Source organism: Rattus norvegicus, chromosome 17, assembly GCF_036323735.1.
Source record: "Rattus norvegicus strain BN/NHsdMcwi chromosome 17, GRCr8, whole genome shotgun sequence".
NCBI classification, from domain to species: domain Eukaryota; kingdom Metazoa; phylum Chordata; class Mammalia; order Rodentia; family Muridae; genus Rattus; species Rattus norvegicus.
The window spans coordinates 49,997,599-50,012,893 of NC_086035.1; the positions used below are offsets into that span (position 1 = coordinate 49,997,599).

Consider the following 15,295-nt stretch of genomic DNA (forward strand, 5'->3'; position numbering starts at 1 on the left):
AGGAATCATAAGATGGTCTGGAAGGTGTGTTGTTTCACTCCCAAGGTCAGATTCCTGTCTCTGGATCTAAAGAAAAGGGCAAAATTATTTTGTTTATCTGCTTTCATACCTCTGGATGGCATCTGAATAAGAATTGCATATTTATTTTACCTAATCTGAAAACCAGTCAACTGAAAAGTGAGAATATTGTGTGGAAATATTGATTAATAACTAAGAAATTCACAATTGCCTAGGGCTAAAGATTCGGGCTAACATGCACATATGTAAGAAATTAGAACATGCAAAAATGCTAGTATACTAGGGAATTTAGAAATGAATACCCCGAGCAGTGTATATGCTCATAAAGGAGACAAAAGTAAATTTTCACTACTGGCTGATCTGCACACTCAGTTTAACCAGGAAGTACTGACAGAAGCAAAAGTAAGTCTACATGTCTTGACTACACATTTGAGTTGAAGTACAAAAGTAATCTGTAGATATGGAGTAATGTGTAAATATTGTGTTGCTGTTGTTGAAGCTAGCTTTTAGGGAACACTGACAAACTGATTAAACAAAGTAAATTTTCACCAATCCAATAAAATATATATAGGTAAGTGAAAAATTACCCTATTTTAATAAAGTAAAAAAACCTTACTATTATTAAAATGAAACTATTAACCAAAGTGATGTACAAACTGAAGGAGTAGGGATTTTGTGCAAAGTCCCAACCAATGAATCACCATCCTACCTTAGGTCCAGCAGGATAAAAACCTCATGTCAAAAGATTAAACCAACAGCCTAATTCCAAATGCCTACATCCCATAGCAAAAACAAAACCAATATGAAAATACTAGACAGTATATACCCCAACAAACTACCAATCTTATAGTAATAGCCCCTACCAAGTATACCTCAAAACAAAACTGGAGACATGGAATTCAAAAGGACAATTATCAACACACTCACAGAGTTTGAGAAGTCAAAAGCAATCACAACTACAACCAAGGTTCCTCGAAATTCCGAAAAATAAAAATAGAAAGAAATTTTCTAAAATTTCTTTACAAAGCCAGCTTTAACCCTAGCACCCAAACCACAGGACCACGTAACAAAGGAGAACGAGAGATCCATGATGGTGATGCAAATGCAAGAATCTACAAGGCAGAAACAAAATACAGACACAAATAAAAAATCAAACCATAGACAGCTTGGCTGTATCTCAGAGATTAAAAACAACAACAACTAACCAAACAAAACAAGAACTCCTGGCATTGATAAACACTTTCAGCAAACTTTCAGGGTACAAAATTATCATACATAACCTTTCTGTACACCAATGGTAAAACCTATGGTGTGAAAGTCAGGGAAACAATCCCATTTACAAGACACAAAATATAACTTACAGTAAATCTATCCCAGGTAGTAAAAGATCTCTATGATGAAAACTTTAAAACTGAGAAGTAAGAAAGTAAGGAAGAAAGAAGGAAGTAAGGACACTAAAAGATGGAAAACCCTCCCTCATAAATATGTATATCTTGAATAGCAGATTCAGACCTAAGACCAAGGGATCACAGCAACCTAACTTTTTTGACAAGAATACACACTGGAGGACAGAGGTCTTTTGCAACAAATGATGTTTGGTAAATTGTGCGTCAACGTGTAGGTGAATGAAACTTGATTTTTGTCTCTTATCCTGAACCAAAAGCCAACTTAACAGGTTCGCCAAAGACTTAGAACTGAAACATTCAAAAGAAAAGGCAAAGAGCACACTATAGGACAGGCAGAGCAAGGACCTCCTAAGTAGGACCTAAGTAGTAGATAAGGACCTCTTGATGCTCATGAAATAAGACCAACAGCTGGTGATTGTTACCTCATGAAACAAAACAGCTTTTAGCATAACAGAGGGAACCGCCATGGAGAGGTAAGTGAGAGAACTCTTTTACTGGTTGTACATCTCACAGAGGATTACTATCTTCAGGATACAAAAAACTCAAAAATCAAAACATCAAGTAATGAAGTACTTAACGAAAATGAGCTACAAATTTGAACACAGGATTCTCAAAAGAAGAAATATGACACTTAAAACAAATCAACAGACTTAAGCATTTTTAATATCAAAACTACTTTGAAATTTCATTTCATCCCAGTCTGAAAGGTTATCAATAAAGTAAATATTGACAATTACTGCCAAGGATATGGGAAATGCAGACTGGTCTAGCCACTGTGGGACAGTGTGATTTCTTAAAAAGGTAGAAGTAAAACTGCTATCAAGTAAAATGATTCCACTCCTAAGCAGATACTAAAGGACGGCGTATGGGCAAGACACTTGCTCACCCAAGTTTGTTGAGGCTTTATTCAAAGGAGTTAGAAAAGGGAGTCAGCTTACATGTCCATCAACTGGTGAATGGATCCTGTATCTACGATAAAATTTTTATTTAAGTGTAAGCAAATGTGAAAGTTTCAGACAAATGGGTGAACCAGGAAAAGATGGACAGTGTGAGGTAACCCTGACAGAGGCAAAACAAATGCGTGTTCTCTCCCATGTGTGAATTTCATCTTTATATCACTAATATTTCATGTTTGATTTAGAGTTTCTGTAGATGACAGAAGTCAAAAAGAAAAACTGGAAAGGGGTGCATTAAGAGAGGTGGGATAGTAGATCAGATCATAGGTAATATGCAAACAGAGAAGGTAATACTGGAACTAGAAAATTTTAAATTGGGAGAAAGTGGGAGGATGGTGGAGATGGGGAATACGTGGAGAGAACCAAAATGAAGAGGCCTGAAAGACCTGTAATCTTATAATAAAAACAAACTGCTCTAAAAATCAGTCTATAACATTGCTGTTATCTTATGAAGTGTGTTTTTTTTCACTTCATAGAAACTCAATGAGATAATGAAGAAGTTTCATCACATAAAACCATGAGGCACAACTTCCTGTAAAGAGTAAGAACAAAAATTTCTCCAAGAGAAACACACATGGAGATGAAAACTCGCATGGCTATGCATGGTAACAATAAAAACTGTAACCCCCCAATCCAGGTTCGGTGTTTATTTCTCATCAGGGTCCTTAGATGGATTCTATAAAATACAATACAACAGTACAGCAAACGTGAGCAGAAACATGCACGAGGAAGAAGTCAGAGTACATGCAGCCTGCAGACTGGAGAAGAAAATATGTTAGGCCGAAGACAAATTGGTCACGGATTTGACACTAAAGTTTCCAGCCAGAAAGCCTAAGAATTTGGAATATAGAGAGAACCAGATTATTTTTCAGATCTTAAAAGATTTGTTTTATTTTATGTGTGTGTGACCATTTTGCCTTCCATGCATGAATGTGCCCCTGTGTACCTGGTGCTGGCAGAGGACAGAAAGCAGTGTTGGGTCCCCTGGAACTGGAGTTGTAAGTAGTTGTATGGAAGTGCTGTGATCCAAACCCAGGTCATCGGCAAGAAAAGAGTTCTCATCTCCTGAGCCATCTCCCAGCTCCAGAGCTTGTTTAATTTGCTGTCTAGCTGTGGGGCAGTGCAGGCCATGCTCCTGGCCCCCTGCAGTATAATGCTGATCCTATCTACAGAGAAAGGAACGTTGATTTCATTGATTTTATCGATTCCTCTCTCAGGTGACACTGACTTTCTTGTAGTCAAGGACTCCCAAGTACATAACCAGGTTCATGTGCAATTCTCAGCCACTAGATGTCACATCCTCAGTCCACTCCAGAGTTTGATATGCCTGGCAAGTGAGGAAGTTCTCCTACTTGTTCCATCGAATCTTAGCAATAGATTACTCACTATAATGAAACTGTATTATTGAAAACTGTAGTGTTTTAACACTGCTCGATATTCCTGAGTGATACTTGTGACTGGTTCTTAAGTATGTAAAATCTACTTACATGATAATTGTTTTTTTTTCATTTATTGGATAGTTTATATCTTTACATTTCAAGTGTTAACCCCTTTCCCTGTTTCCCCTCTGAAACCCCCTTATCACATCCCTCCTCCCTCTGCTTCTATGAGGGTGCTCTCCCTCCCACCTACCCACTCCCACCTCCCTGTCCTGGCATTCACCTACACTGGGGAATCAAGCCTTCATAGGACCAAGGGCCTCTCCTGTATTGATGGCAAACAATGCCATCCTCTGCTGCATATGCGGCTAGACTTGTGGGTCCCTTCATGTGTACTCTTTGATAAGAAAAACATTTATCTTTTTTAAAAATTGCAAGTGATTTTTAATGTAATTTTTTTTTGGTTCTTTTTTTCGGAGCTGGGGACCGAACCCAGGGCCTTGCGCTTCCTAGGCAAGCGCTCTGCCACTGAGCTAAATCCCCAACCCCTAATGTAATTATTTTTAAGAATGTCACATCAGCATTCTGAGCTTTTTTTCTAATATCCACTTATCGGTGAGTATATACCATGTGTGTTCTTTTGTGACTGTGTTACCTCACTCAGGATGATATTTTCTAGTTTCATTCATTTGCCTGTGAATTTCATGAAGTCATTGTTTGTAATGGCTGAGTAGTACTCCATTGTGTGGATGTACCACATATTCTGTATCCATTCCTCTGTTAAAGGACATCTGGGTTCTTTCCAGCTTCTGGCTATTATAAATAGTAGAGCATGTGTCCTTGTTATATGTTGGAGCATCTTTTGGGTACATACCCAGGAATGGTATAGCTGGAACCTCAGGTAGCACTATGTCCAATTTTCTGAGGAATGGCCAGACTGATTTCCAGAGTGGTTGTACCAGCTTTCAATCCCACCAGTAATGGAGGAGGGTTCCTCTTTCTGCATATCCTCACCAGCATCTGCTGTCGCCTGAGTTGTTTTTTTTTTCCTTAGCCATTCTGACTGATGTGAGGTGGAAGTGGATATTAGGGAAATAACTGGGACTACAAGGAAGAACAAAGTGTGGATGCCTCAGTCCTACTTAGAAGGGGGGACAAAATAATCACAGGAAGTGGAGGGTGGGCAGGACTTTTGAGGAAGAGAGGATGGGGAGAGAGAGGGGGGCAGGATCAGCTGTGGGAGGAGACAGGGAAGCTGTACAGAGGATCAGGAAATTGAACAAAGGTGTATAACAATGAGGGATGTGGAACCATGGGTAGCCACCAGAAAGCGTCAGATGCCAGAAAACCAAGAGACTCCTAGGACCCAATGGGGATGACATTAGTTGGAATTCACAACAAAGGAGAGAGATGACCTGTAGAGACAATATCCAGAGGTTAGGCACCGCTCCCTGTTGAGGGATGGAGGCACCCACCCCTCTCAAAATTTTAACCCACAATTGCTACTGTCTAAAGGAAATACAGGGACAAAGAGTGAAGCAGAGACTAAAGGAAAGGCTATCCAGTGACTGCCCTACTTGGAGATCCCTCCCATATCCAGCCCCAAACCCAGATAATACTGCTGATGCCAATAAGAGCTTGCTGACAGGAGCCTGATTTGGATGTCTTCTGAGAGGTTCTGCCAGAACCTTACAGATACAGATGTGGACACTTGCAGCCACCAATCTGACTGAGAACAGGGACCCCAATGAAAGAGTTAGGGGAAGGACTAAAGGAGCTGAAGGGGTTTGAAACCCCATAGGAAGAACAACAATATCAATCAAGTAGACCCTTCAGGGCTCCCAGGGACTAAACCAACCAAAAAATACACATGGAGGGACCCATGGCTCTAGCTGCATATGTAGCAGAGGATGACCTTGTCTGGCATCAAAGGGAAGGGAGGCCCTTGTTCCTGTGAAGACTCGATGCCCCAATGTAGGGGAATGCCACTGCGGTGAGGTGTGAGTGGGTTGGTGGATGGGGAGTACCCTTGTGGAGGCAGGGGAGGGGTGAGGATAGGGGTTTCAGAGAGAAAACTGGGAAGGGGGATAACATTTGAAATGTAAATAAACAAAATAGCCAGTTAAAAATTATAAAAAAGGTGAATACCATGTGATTACTGTATTTACACCACTGTATTGACCACTCTCTCCTCTGCCTCCAGCTGCTCTGTTAGCCCGACTCCATCTTTAACTCATAACATCTTCTTTAGTTTTGTACACACTTACATGTAGCCTCCCGGCTCCATCTGATAGTACTCCATTGTCTGTGTGCTCCAGGCTGACCATTTGGGTAGCATACCAGAGTCCTTGTTCCTGGAGAATACTGAATTCTCCCCCAAAATCCATTTAATGAATGTGCTCTCCATCTAGAGTAAGCCTTCTAAGACTTCCCTCATACATGTTGGCATGTCAGTTGATGTAAATTTTTAGGTCTAGCTTTGCTGACCATATTGTTGTGATTTCATCAATGTACATCCTTTGTTTTAAAAAGAAGTCACAGTTTTCCAGCAGACTTAGTCCTTTGACTCTTAGCAAGCATCTCACCCACTCTTCTGAGATGTTCCCAGAGTCTTCAATGTAGGGATTGTGTTGCAGTTGGTGTGGGGCACCTCAATCATTAGTTATTGTCTGCATTTTGACCAGTTGTGGCTTTCTGTAATGCTCTCCATATTATGCACAAAGGTGCTTCAGAGGTAGTAAGTTCACTTAGCTTTGTGCATAAATAAGCTAGAAAGTATACTGACTTAGGACTGAGTGGCAATGATAGGAAGCTTCAGGAAGGAGTCTTCCAAGTCAGTTTCATCTCAATTTCTCTAAATACTAGGTCTGAGGTTGTAGTGTCTTCGGGTTCTGGAAGGCAACCAAGGACAATGACAAAAACCTATATTGTTTGTGGAGTCTCTTGGACTTCCCTGACCACAACTGAAAAGGGGATCTTCTCTCTGGCATGGAGATTTTTGTTAGACAGTTTGTGACTTGTAGAAGGAAGCATTATCATTCCACGTGTTATAACTTTATTTAAATATATATTTTATACATAATATACTGATTAGTAGGTATGTATTTTCAAGTAAATGTAAAATATTTTCCCTATGGCCTTTTCAAACACTATTAGTGTTATTTATTTCTGTTCTTTCCCTATCCCTCTGTATTACTCTCCCTCGCCCCACCCAGTTAAATGCCCTCTATTCTTGTGTTCTACTATCCCCTGGAACCTTTATATTTTCCTGATTTCTGCAACCACTCTAGGGTATCCCATCTCTAAAGATTCAGAACTAGTGTCTTAGTTAGGGTCACTATTACTGTGATGAGAGCAACTTGAGGGTGAAAGGGTTTATTTGGCTTATATATCATGAATAACAGTCCATTGAGGGAAGCCAAGGCAGGAATTCAAATAAAGCTTGAACTTGGAGCAAGGAGCTGATTCAAAAGCCCCAGAAGAGTGTTGTTCATTGGTTTGTATCTTGTGGCTTGATAAGAAAGTCTTGCATATAGACCATTTCTCAATTGAGGTTCCCCCTCTGAGATGTTTCTAGTTTGTGTCACACTGATAAAAAATAAGATCCACAAATATGACAGAACATATGGTGTTTATCTTTCTGCATGTGGGTTACCTCACTCAGTGTAGGTATTTTCTAGTTCTACCCATTTATTTGCAAATATCATGGTTCATTTTTATGCCTGAATGGTATTCTGTTGTGTATACGAATCACATTTTAATTATCGATTAAAGATCGATAAGAACAATAAGATTGATAAGTCGAAGAACACGTAGGTTGTTCCTATTTCCTAGCTACTGTGAATAGAATAGAAACGAACGTGACTGAACAAGAACCTGTAAAATACGCCCGAGTCGTTTGGGCATATGTCAAGAATCCGTATAGCTGAGTGATATGGTCATCTACTTCTGACTTTATGAGAATTCTCCATACTGATTTCCAGAATGGCTGTACCAGTTTGGAATCCCACCAACAGTAAATTTATATTCCCCTTTCCCCAAATCCATTTGTTGTTACATTGGAAATGAAGTATTTATTTTTACTAATGTGTATGTAAATGCACATGAATCCCTAGGGAGGCCTGGATGAGGTCCCAGAGGATATCAGATGCCCTGAAGCTAGTGTGACAGGTCACTGTGAGTCTCCCAGAACTCATTTCCTCTGTAGTGAGCAGCAAAATGTTCTTAACTGCTAAACCACCTCTCTAGATCCCACAATGACTTTAGAAATGTAAATCATCCAGTGCCTTTCTGTGGATTGTGCTAACAAACAAGCGGAGTCAAAACTTCACCTTTTCCACTTCCACTCCATCAAATTGGCCACCACTGACCTCTGCTTTAGGTGATTGTGTTCTGGTGCTTATTCAATAACTGACATACTGTAATTGTCTGAACGGTGATCCAGAACTTTGAAAATATGAGAGCTCCCCTAAAATGATTGTATTTTGCCAGCAGATGGCAAGCTATGCTCAGTTGAATATATACATGGCTCTGTGCAGAGATGTATCATATGGAGGAAAAGGCCATTTCATCTTGTGCTGTTACCTTGAGATATTTTGTTCTTGATTGTTTCTTTTGGATTTGTCAGCTTTAAGTAAGCTAGTGTCATCTAAATGAGGTATCCCCAATGGACAAGGAGACTCCATCATATTGGCAGGTGGCCAAGTCGATGGATCCTTGTATTGATTGATGATTGTTGTGGGAAGGACAAGCTCACTGTGGACAGTATCACCACTGGGAGAGTGGTTGTAGGTTGCATGAAAATTCAAGTGGAATGTTGTCCTCAGAAAGGCTCACTCAGCAGCTGACTCAGCGAGACACAGACACCCACAGTCAAGCAGTAGATGGAACTTGGGGACTCTTACGGAAGAATAGGAGGAAGGATTGTGAGCTGAAAGGTGATAGGAATTCTACAAGAAGACAAAGAGAGTCAACTAGTCTGCACCTTTGGGACTCTCAGAGGCTGAACCACCAACCAAAGAACATGCATGTGCCGGACCTAGGCCTACCTGCACACATGTACCAGATGTGCAGCTCAGTTTTCATGTGGGTCCTGAACAACTGGAGCAGGGGCTATCCCAAAAGCTATTGCCTGTATGTGGGATGTGTTCTAGCTGGGCTGCCTTGATTGGCCTCAATAGGAGAGGAAGCATCCAGCCTCACAGAGACTTGAAGTGCCAGGGTTGGGGGATACCCATGCGGGCCCCTACCCACTCAGAGGGGAAAGGGAGGGGGAAGGGTTGTGGGAGGGAATGAGCGAGAGGGGGTCAGTGAGTGGGATGTAAAGTGAATAAGTAAAAAAAAAAGTAAAATTTAATTTAAAAATTCAAGCTGAATAATCCACGGAGAAGAAATATATTTGCCTCTTGCCTCTGTATCAGTTTCTCCTCTCCTTCCTCCAGGCCCAGGCCCCAGCTCAGTAATGTTCTGCTAAGTAGTGTTTTCATGCAGCCTACCTGCAGTTTTGAGAAGTTCATTATTTTACAACACATAACAAATTGTTTCAGCCCACTAGTGCTTCAAAAATCCTTGTTAACAGAAACTTTTGAAACCTCTGCCCCTTGACCTGCCTGCCCCCAATGTGGCATAATTGTGGTTTTTATAAACCCTACTCTGTCTTCCTCCTAGGCAGAGTCCTTTTTGGCATGAACTTGCTCCCCATTGCTGACACATGAAGGACTCTTAAGCTGACCTTCATTGAGAGGCGTTCTCCTGTTTCTCTCTCTCTCTCTCTTTTTTTTTCCGGAGCTGGGGACTGAACCCAGGGCCTTGTGCTTGCTAGGCAAGTGCTCTACCACTGAGCTAAATCCCCAACTCTCCTGTTTCTCAAATGGGAACAACAGTTTCTGATCTGCAGGTGCTAAAGAATCAGTTATCATTAACAAGAGAGCAGTACCACTAGAGGGAAACCTATTTTTTTCCGGGATGATTGATGCTGGTTACCTGGGGATGAGAAATCCAGGGTGATTAATAAGAGACCAGCATCACTAGGCTAAAATATTCTTCAAGAATTTCTTCAGGGTCAGTGCATAGATGGGGTCTAAAGGGGCCAATGCTGCATTTCAATCTGGTTACCAAAGTTGGTGATGTGTACATTTTGATTATGTGAGAGCTGCAGAATTGAAGGGGTCATGCAGAACAGCACTGTGAGGGACAATGACAGGGGGTGGGGCGAGGGAGAGAGATTGGGAGGGAGGGAGGGAAGGAGGGAGAGAGAGAGAGAGAGACCAACCATTAGTGACCATGCAGAGTCAGTAACAGTGGTGACCCAGAATTGATGGAGTCATGGGAGAAAACTGAAGCTTAGCACTGTGTACCAGGACTGGAATTCCTGCAGAGAAGTCATGGTGAAGGGACAGCCTCAGTTTTAGTCAGGGTTGAAGATTTTAAGGGGCCCAGTAGCAAGCACGATTTCCTTTTGCCTGCTTATCAGTTTTGCATGGGCTACTGTTCTCTTGCAGAGTTGCTTTGGTTTCCCAGATCTTTCTAGCACCAGCACCCACTCCCTCTTTTCCTTTTAACCTCCCTCCTGCCTTCAAAGTGGGTCCAGAGCATTTACATTTATGGGTGGGTGGGACAAGGATCTACTGAAGAGCAGTGTTCATAGTAACAGTGCAGGACTGGGCCTCCTTAAGCAGGCATGCTTCAAAATCTTGCCCCTTAGTAGGCTGTCCTTAGCCTCTCCAGGAAAGTGACCCTGAGTCTGACGAGCCCAGAACTGTGTTGAGAGCGATACAATACCCAGCTGTGTGTCTCACAGGAAGCTAGAGAGCGACTGAGATTTAGTCCCCAATAGTTCAAGGACCAATGGCCAGGACACCAGTCTGTGCATCTTATTCCCCCCCTACACACACCTACACTGCTCCCTACAGCCTAGTCTTTGCTCCATTGTAAGTCAGTCAGTGGTCTTTTCCTTCTCTAAGACGTCCAAGTTGACCCAGCTTGCTCAGAAAGGCCTCTTGTGACCCTATAGTGTCCACTGTGTCTCCTTCCCTTCTAATCTCCCTCTCTCACTTCTTTTTCCCTGTCTCCTGACCCCTGTTCTTTAATCCCGTCCTTTGCTTTTTCTTCCTGATAGTGGCGTGTGGAGGAGAACAGAGCTCTAGAGGAGGCTGGCCTGATTGGGGATAAGATTGGAATGTAGCTGGAAGAGAGGGCTACAAAGCCTTTCCCTTTTACACTTCTGGTGCCTGAAAGCTGCAAGCCTAGCTCAGTGCCAAGTCATGTGCTCCTGGTAGGCAGTGGAGAGGCTACCTAGGGTGCCTGCCTGTCTGCAGGAGATGCTATCCTCATGCCCTGTCCTAGCCTTGTTCAGTCTGCTCATGGGCTCTGTTCCATTGAGCTGGCATCTCTTTCTTTGGCCCTCTCTGTTCCTCCCTTATCCATTCTCTAGTGCAGGGAAGGTGTTTATAACTGCTTGGTTTAGCTATTCAGTACCTTTGTGGAGACAAACCTCTCCTCAGCTCAACAGGTAAAGCATGAGGATGAGGTGGGTGGGGCTGGCGGTCATATGCAGTTTCTAAAGGACCATTGCTTCCATAACAGCAGATTCAAACCACATCTCCTCATTTCTCCAGGAGGCAGCTGATTTTCCTGGGTTCTGAGTTTACCAAATTGAACTACTCAGCAGCTTCAGGTGCTTGCTGGTGAATTAGCTCTGTAAGCCCAAACCTATCCTGTCCCCACAGCTCTGCAGTTGTTCTTATTCAGACCTTTGCCATCCATTGCCAACTTTCTATAGACACCCATGGCAGCCCTGTGACTCTATGTGAGCCCCATGGGATCCAGAATGTTCACAATCCACTATGGGTCCCCTATGTGGGTTCAGTCCCCACCTTGAGGACTAGATCCAGGATCCTCTCATCCTCTGTCTTGCTTTCTTTGCAGAGTTAAGGATAGTGTCCTTTCTGCAAATACCTCCGCTAAGACTCAGATCTTTCCTGGGATTACTAGTCCTCACTCTTTGTGGGATTCTTTTTTTCTTCCTTTATGGAATCATAATGTTATATATCCCCTTTCTCATCTACCCGGGTCCTCAGGGTCAAGTGGCTTCCAACTTTCTCACTTTTTAACGGGGAAAGCCAATCATTCCTCCGTGCTTCTTGTGTTCTGCAGCTCCCTCATGGTTGCTGCAGAATGGAAATGTGACTTGTCTTTGGAGTCACGTTGCTTTTAGAATCCTTGTGATATCTATACTGACCTTCTTAGGTCATGTTTTAAGGAGGGGCCTTGGGAGGATTCCTGCTAGGGAGAAGGGAGTTCAGTTGGCAAAAGAATGGAAAAGCCCAAGGATTAGATGATTTAGGTATCGTGAGAATCTCTTAGAGTGTGCTTTTATGAATCAGGATGGTCACTACACAGTACAATCCTATGAAACATCAAGTAGATAAATAATTCCTTGGTTAAAATGGTGTTATGTAGTACATGACTGTAAATTAATAAATAAATAGATTTAAAACTCCCTTGTCACATTTGTTATTTTTCTCGCTTTAGTGAAATGTGTTTAATATTGTTTTTAAAGACAGTCTCACCATGTAGCCCAAGCTAGTAGCCTCAAACTCATAATCCTACTGCCTCATTCTCCTAAATGCTGGGAAGCTGTCCTCTTTCAGAACCTCCATGTCAGGGCATCCTCTACATCTCCACAGCCAGGTCTTGATACTTCCCTTCTCCAGGTGATCTAAGGATAGATCCCATACTTATGTCTTCACCTTGAGAGCCACACTACCACAGCTTCCTTCTGGATGTGGATTTAAAAAGTTCTGGGGGCAGAGTTTCTTTTATGTTGGGATTAGGCTCTCTGTCTTGGCCCTTCCAACAGAAGTGACTCTCTGAGGTGTGGGACACTTAAACACTGGACTTTCTGACAAAAGGGAAGAGTAGAGTTTGGAGATTCACATGCTCTATCAGAAGTGGGCCTCTGGCTCTACCACCATGCCACAATGGATTGCTTGTTCAAAAACTCCTGGGGATATTGCGGGCAAATCTGCCTGAAATATAGGGATAATATTTAGAGGCTCATAGTGACCTAAGATGTGGTCTTTACTTGCCCTCTCATAGCGAGTAACTAGTGTACCAAATTCTGGGATGAACTGTAAAAGTAGAGTGCCAGGGCTAGTGCATTTTGTAACAAATTTGGCCAACTATTCCAAGGACTGTCCTGGGAATTCTGGCCCTGACACTGTCTAACCAGATGGTGGAAGTGACTTTTGGCTGGCCACTAGGTGGCAACTGTGCTATGATGTCTCCAGGTCTCAGAAAGGAAACAATGTCTATTTATTGTAAAGTAGCCTCAAACTGTTCCCCTAAGGGGTCTTCCTTCTTTTGGCCTTTCTCGGGGCCAACAGCATTCCCGAATTCCCACACTTCTAGTAACTGCTTCAGCTCTCCCTTTGATGACTTTAAAGTAAATTGGTGGGATTGCATTCACAAAGTCAATAGAATGATCAAAGAGCTTAAGTGCTGGTTATAGGCACATTCTTGACAGTTTGACTAGGAATGTGTGTATGTTGAGAGGAGAGGTCTTCTGAAATTCTTCTTCAATGACAATTATGTCCCATCAGAACGAATGGACAGGCTCTGTAATTGTTCAGGGTTTGTGTCACATATTTGGACAAGATTAGAGCAATTATTTTTTTGAACCAAAGTTCTCTTTGGAGAACAGTAATATCCCTGACAGTGCAATGTATACACTGGGTATCTGGAGGAAAGGAGTGACTGACAGTGAGGGCCGGGCTTGACTGCTGTAGGAGGGATGTAGTCACTGAGAGCAGTTTGCATGCAGGGCCTAGTAAGCAAGCCCAGATTGGTTGTTGGAAGACATCTGCCTTAAATCAGGGTTTCTCTGCTTCTGGAACTGGCCTAGACCCTGAGTGCAGAGCACAGACTTCTTTTTTTTTTTATTAACTTGAGTATTTCTTATATACATTTCGAGTGTTATTCCCTTTCCCGGTTTCCGGGCAAACATCCCCCTCCCCCCTCCCCTTCCTTATGGGTGTTCACCTCCCAACCCTCCCCCCATTGCCGCCCTCCCCCCATAGACTAGTTCACTGGGGGTTCAGTCTTAGCAGGACCCAGGGCTTCCCCTTCCACTGGTGCTCTTACTAGGATATTCATTGCTATCTATGAGGTCAGAGTCCAGGGTCAGTCCATGTATAGTCTTTAGGTAGTGGCTTAGTCCCTGGAAGCTCTGGTTGCTTGGCATTGTTGTACTTTTGGGGTCTCGAGCCCCTTCAAGCTCTTCCAGTTCTTTCTCTGATTCCTTCAATAGGGGACCTATTCTCAGTTCAGTGGTTTGCTGCTGGCATTCGCCTCTATATTTGCTGTATTCTGGCTGTGTCTCTCAGGAGCGATCTACATCCGGCTCCTGTCGGTCTGCACTTCTTTGCTTCATCCATCTTGTCTAATTGGGTGGCTGTATATGTATGGGCCACATGTGGGGCAGGCTCTGAATGGGTGTTCCTTAAGTCTCTGTTTTAATCTTTGCCTCTCCCTTCCCTGCCAAGGGTATTCTTTTTCCTCATTTAAAGAAGGAGTGAAGCATTCACATTTTGATCATCCGTCTTGAGTTTCGTTTGTTCTAGGGATCTAGGGTAATTCAAGCATTTGGGCTAATAGCCACTTATCAATGAGTGCATACCATGTATGTCTTTCTGTGATTGGGTTAGCTCACTCAGGATGATATTTTCCAGTTCCAACCATTTGCCTACGAATTTCATAAACTCGTTGTTTTTGATAGCTGAGTAATATTCCATTGTGTAGATGTACCACATTTTCTGTATCCATTCCTCTGTTGAAGGGCATCTGGGTTCTTTCCATTTTCTGGCTATTATAAATAAGGCTGCTATGAACATAGTGGAGCACGTGTCTCTTTTATATGTTGAGGCATCTTTTGGGTATATGCCCAAGAGAGGTATAGCTGGATCCTCAGGCAGTTCAATGTCCAATTTTCTGAGGAACCTCCAGACTGATTTCCAGAATGGTTTTACCAGTCTGCAATCCCACCAACAATGGAGGAGTGTTCCTCTTTCTCCACATCCTCGCCAGCATCTGCTGTCACCTGAGTTTTTGATCTTAGCCAATCGCACTGGTGTGAGGTGAAATCTCAGGGTTGTTTTGATTTGCATTTCCCTTATGACTAAAGATGTTGAACATTTCTTTAGGTGTTTCTCAGCCATTCGGCATTCCTCAGCTGTGAATTCTTTGTTTAGCTCTGAACCCCATTTTTTAATAGGGTTATTTGTTTCCCTGCGGTCTAACTTCTTGAGTTCTTTGTATATTTTGGATATAAGGCCTCTATCTGTTGTAGGATTGGTAAAGATCTTTTCCCAATCTGTTGGTTGCCGTTTTGTCCTAACCACAGTGTCCTTTGCCTTACAGAAGCTTTGCAGTTTTATGAGATCCCATTTGTCGATTCTTGATCTTAGAGCATAAGCCATTGGTGTTTTGTTCAGGAAATTTTTTCCAGTGCCCATGTGTTCCAGATGCTTCCCTAGTT

At 42.5% G+C, this 15,295-nt stretch overlaps 2 protein-coding genes across 12 annotated transcripts in view; one reads left to right on the top strand and one right to left on the bottom strand.

Annotated features, from left to right (window-relative positions):
* Positions 1–3,012, top strand: part of Nme8 (NME/NM23 family member 8) — a 67,750-nt gene extending 64,738 nt beyond the window's left edge. For all 11 annotated transcript variants that reach the window (XR_005495310.1, XR_010058906.1, XM_017600636.3 and 8 more), the window contains one exon: positions 2,857–3,012. The gene's annotated coding sequence lies outside the window, so the exon portion shown is untranslated. The remainder of the gene's footprint in view (positions 1–2,856) is intronic.
* Positions 1–15,295, bottom strand: part of Sfrp4 (secreted frizzled-related protein 4) — a 51,917-nt gene that overhangs the window by 23,067 nt on the left and 13,555 nt on the right. The window lies entirely within an intron of this gene.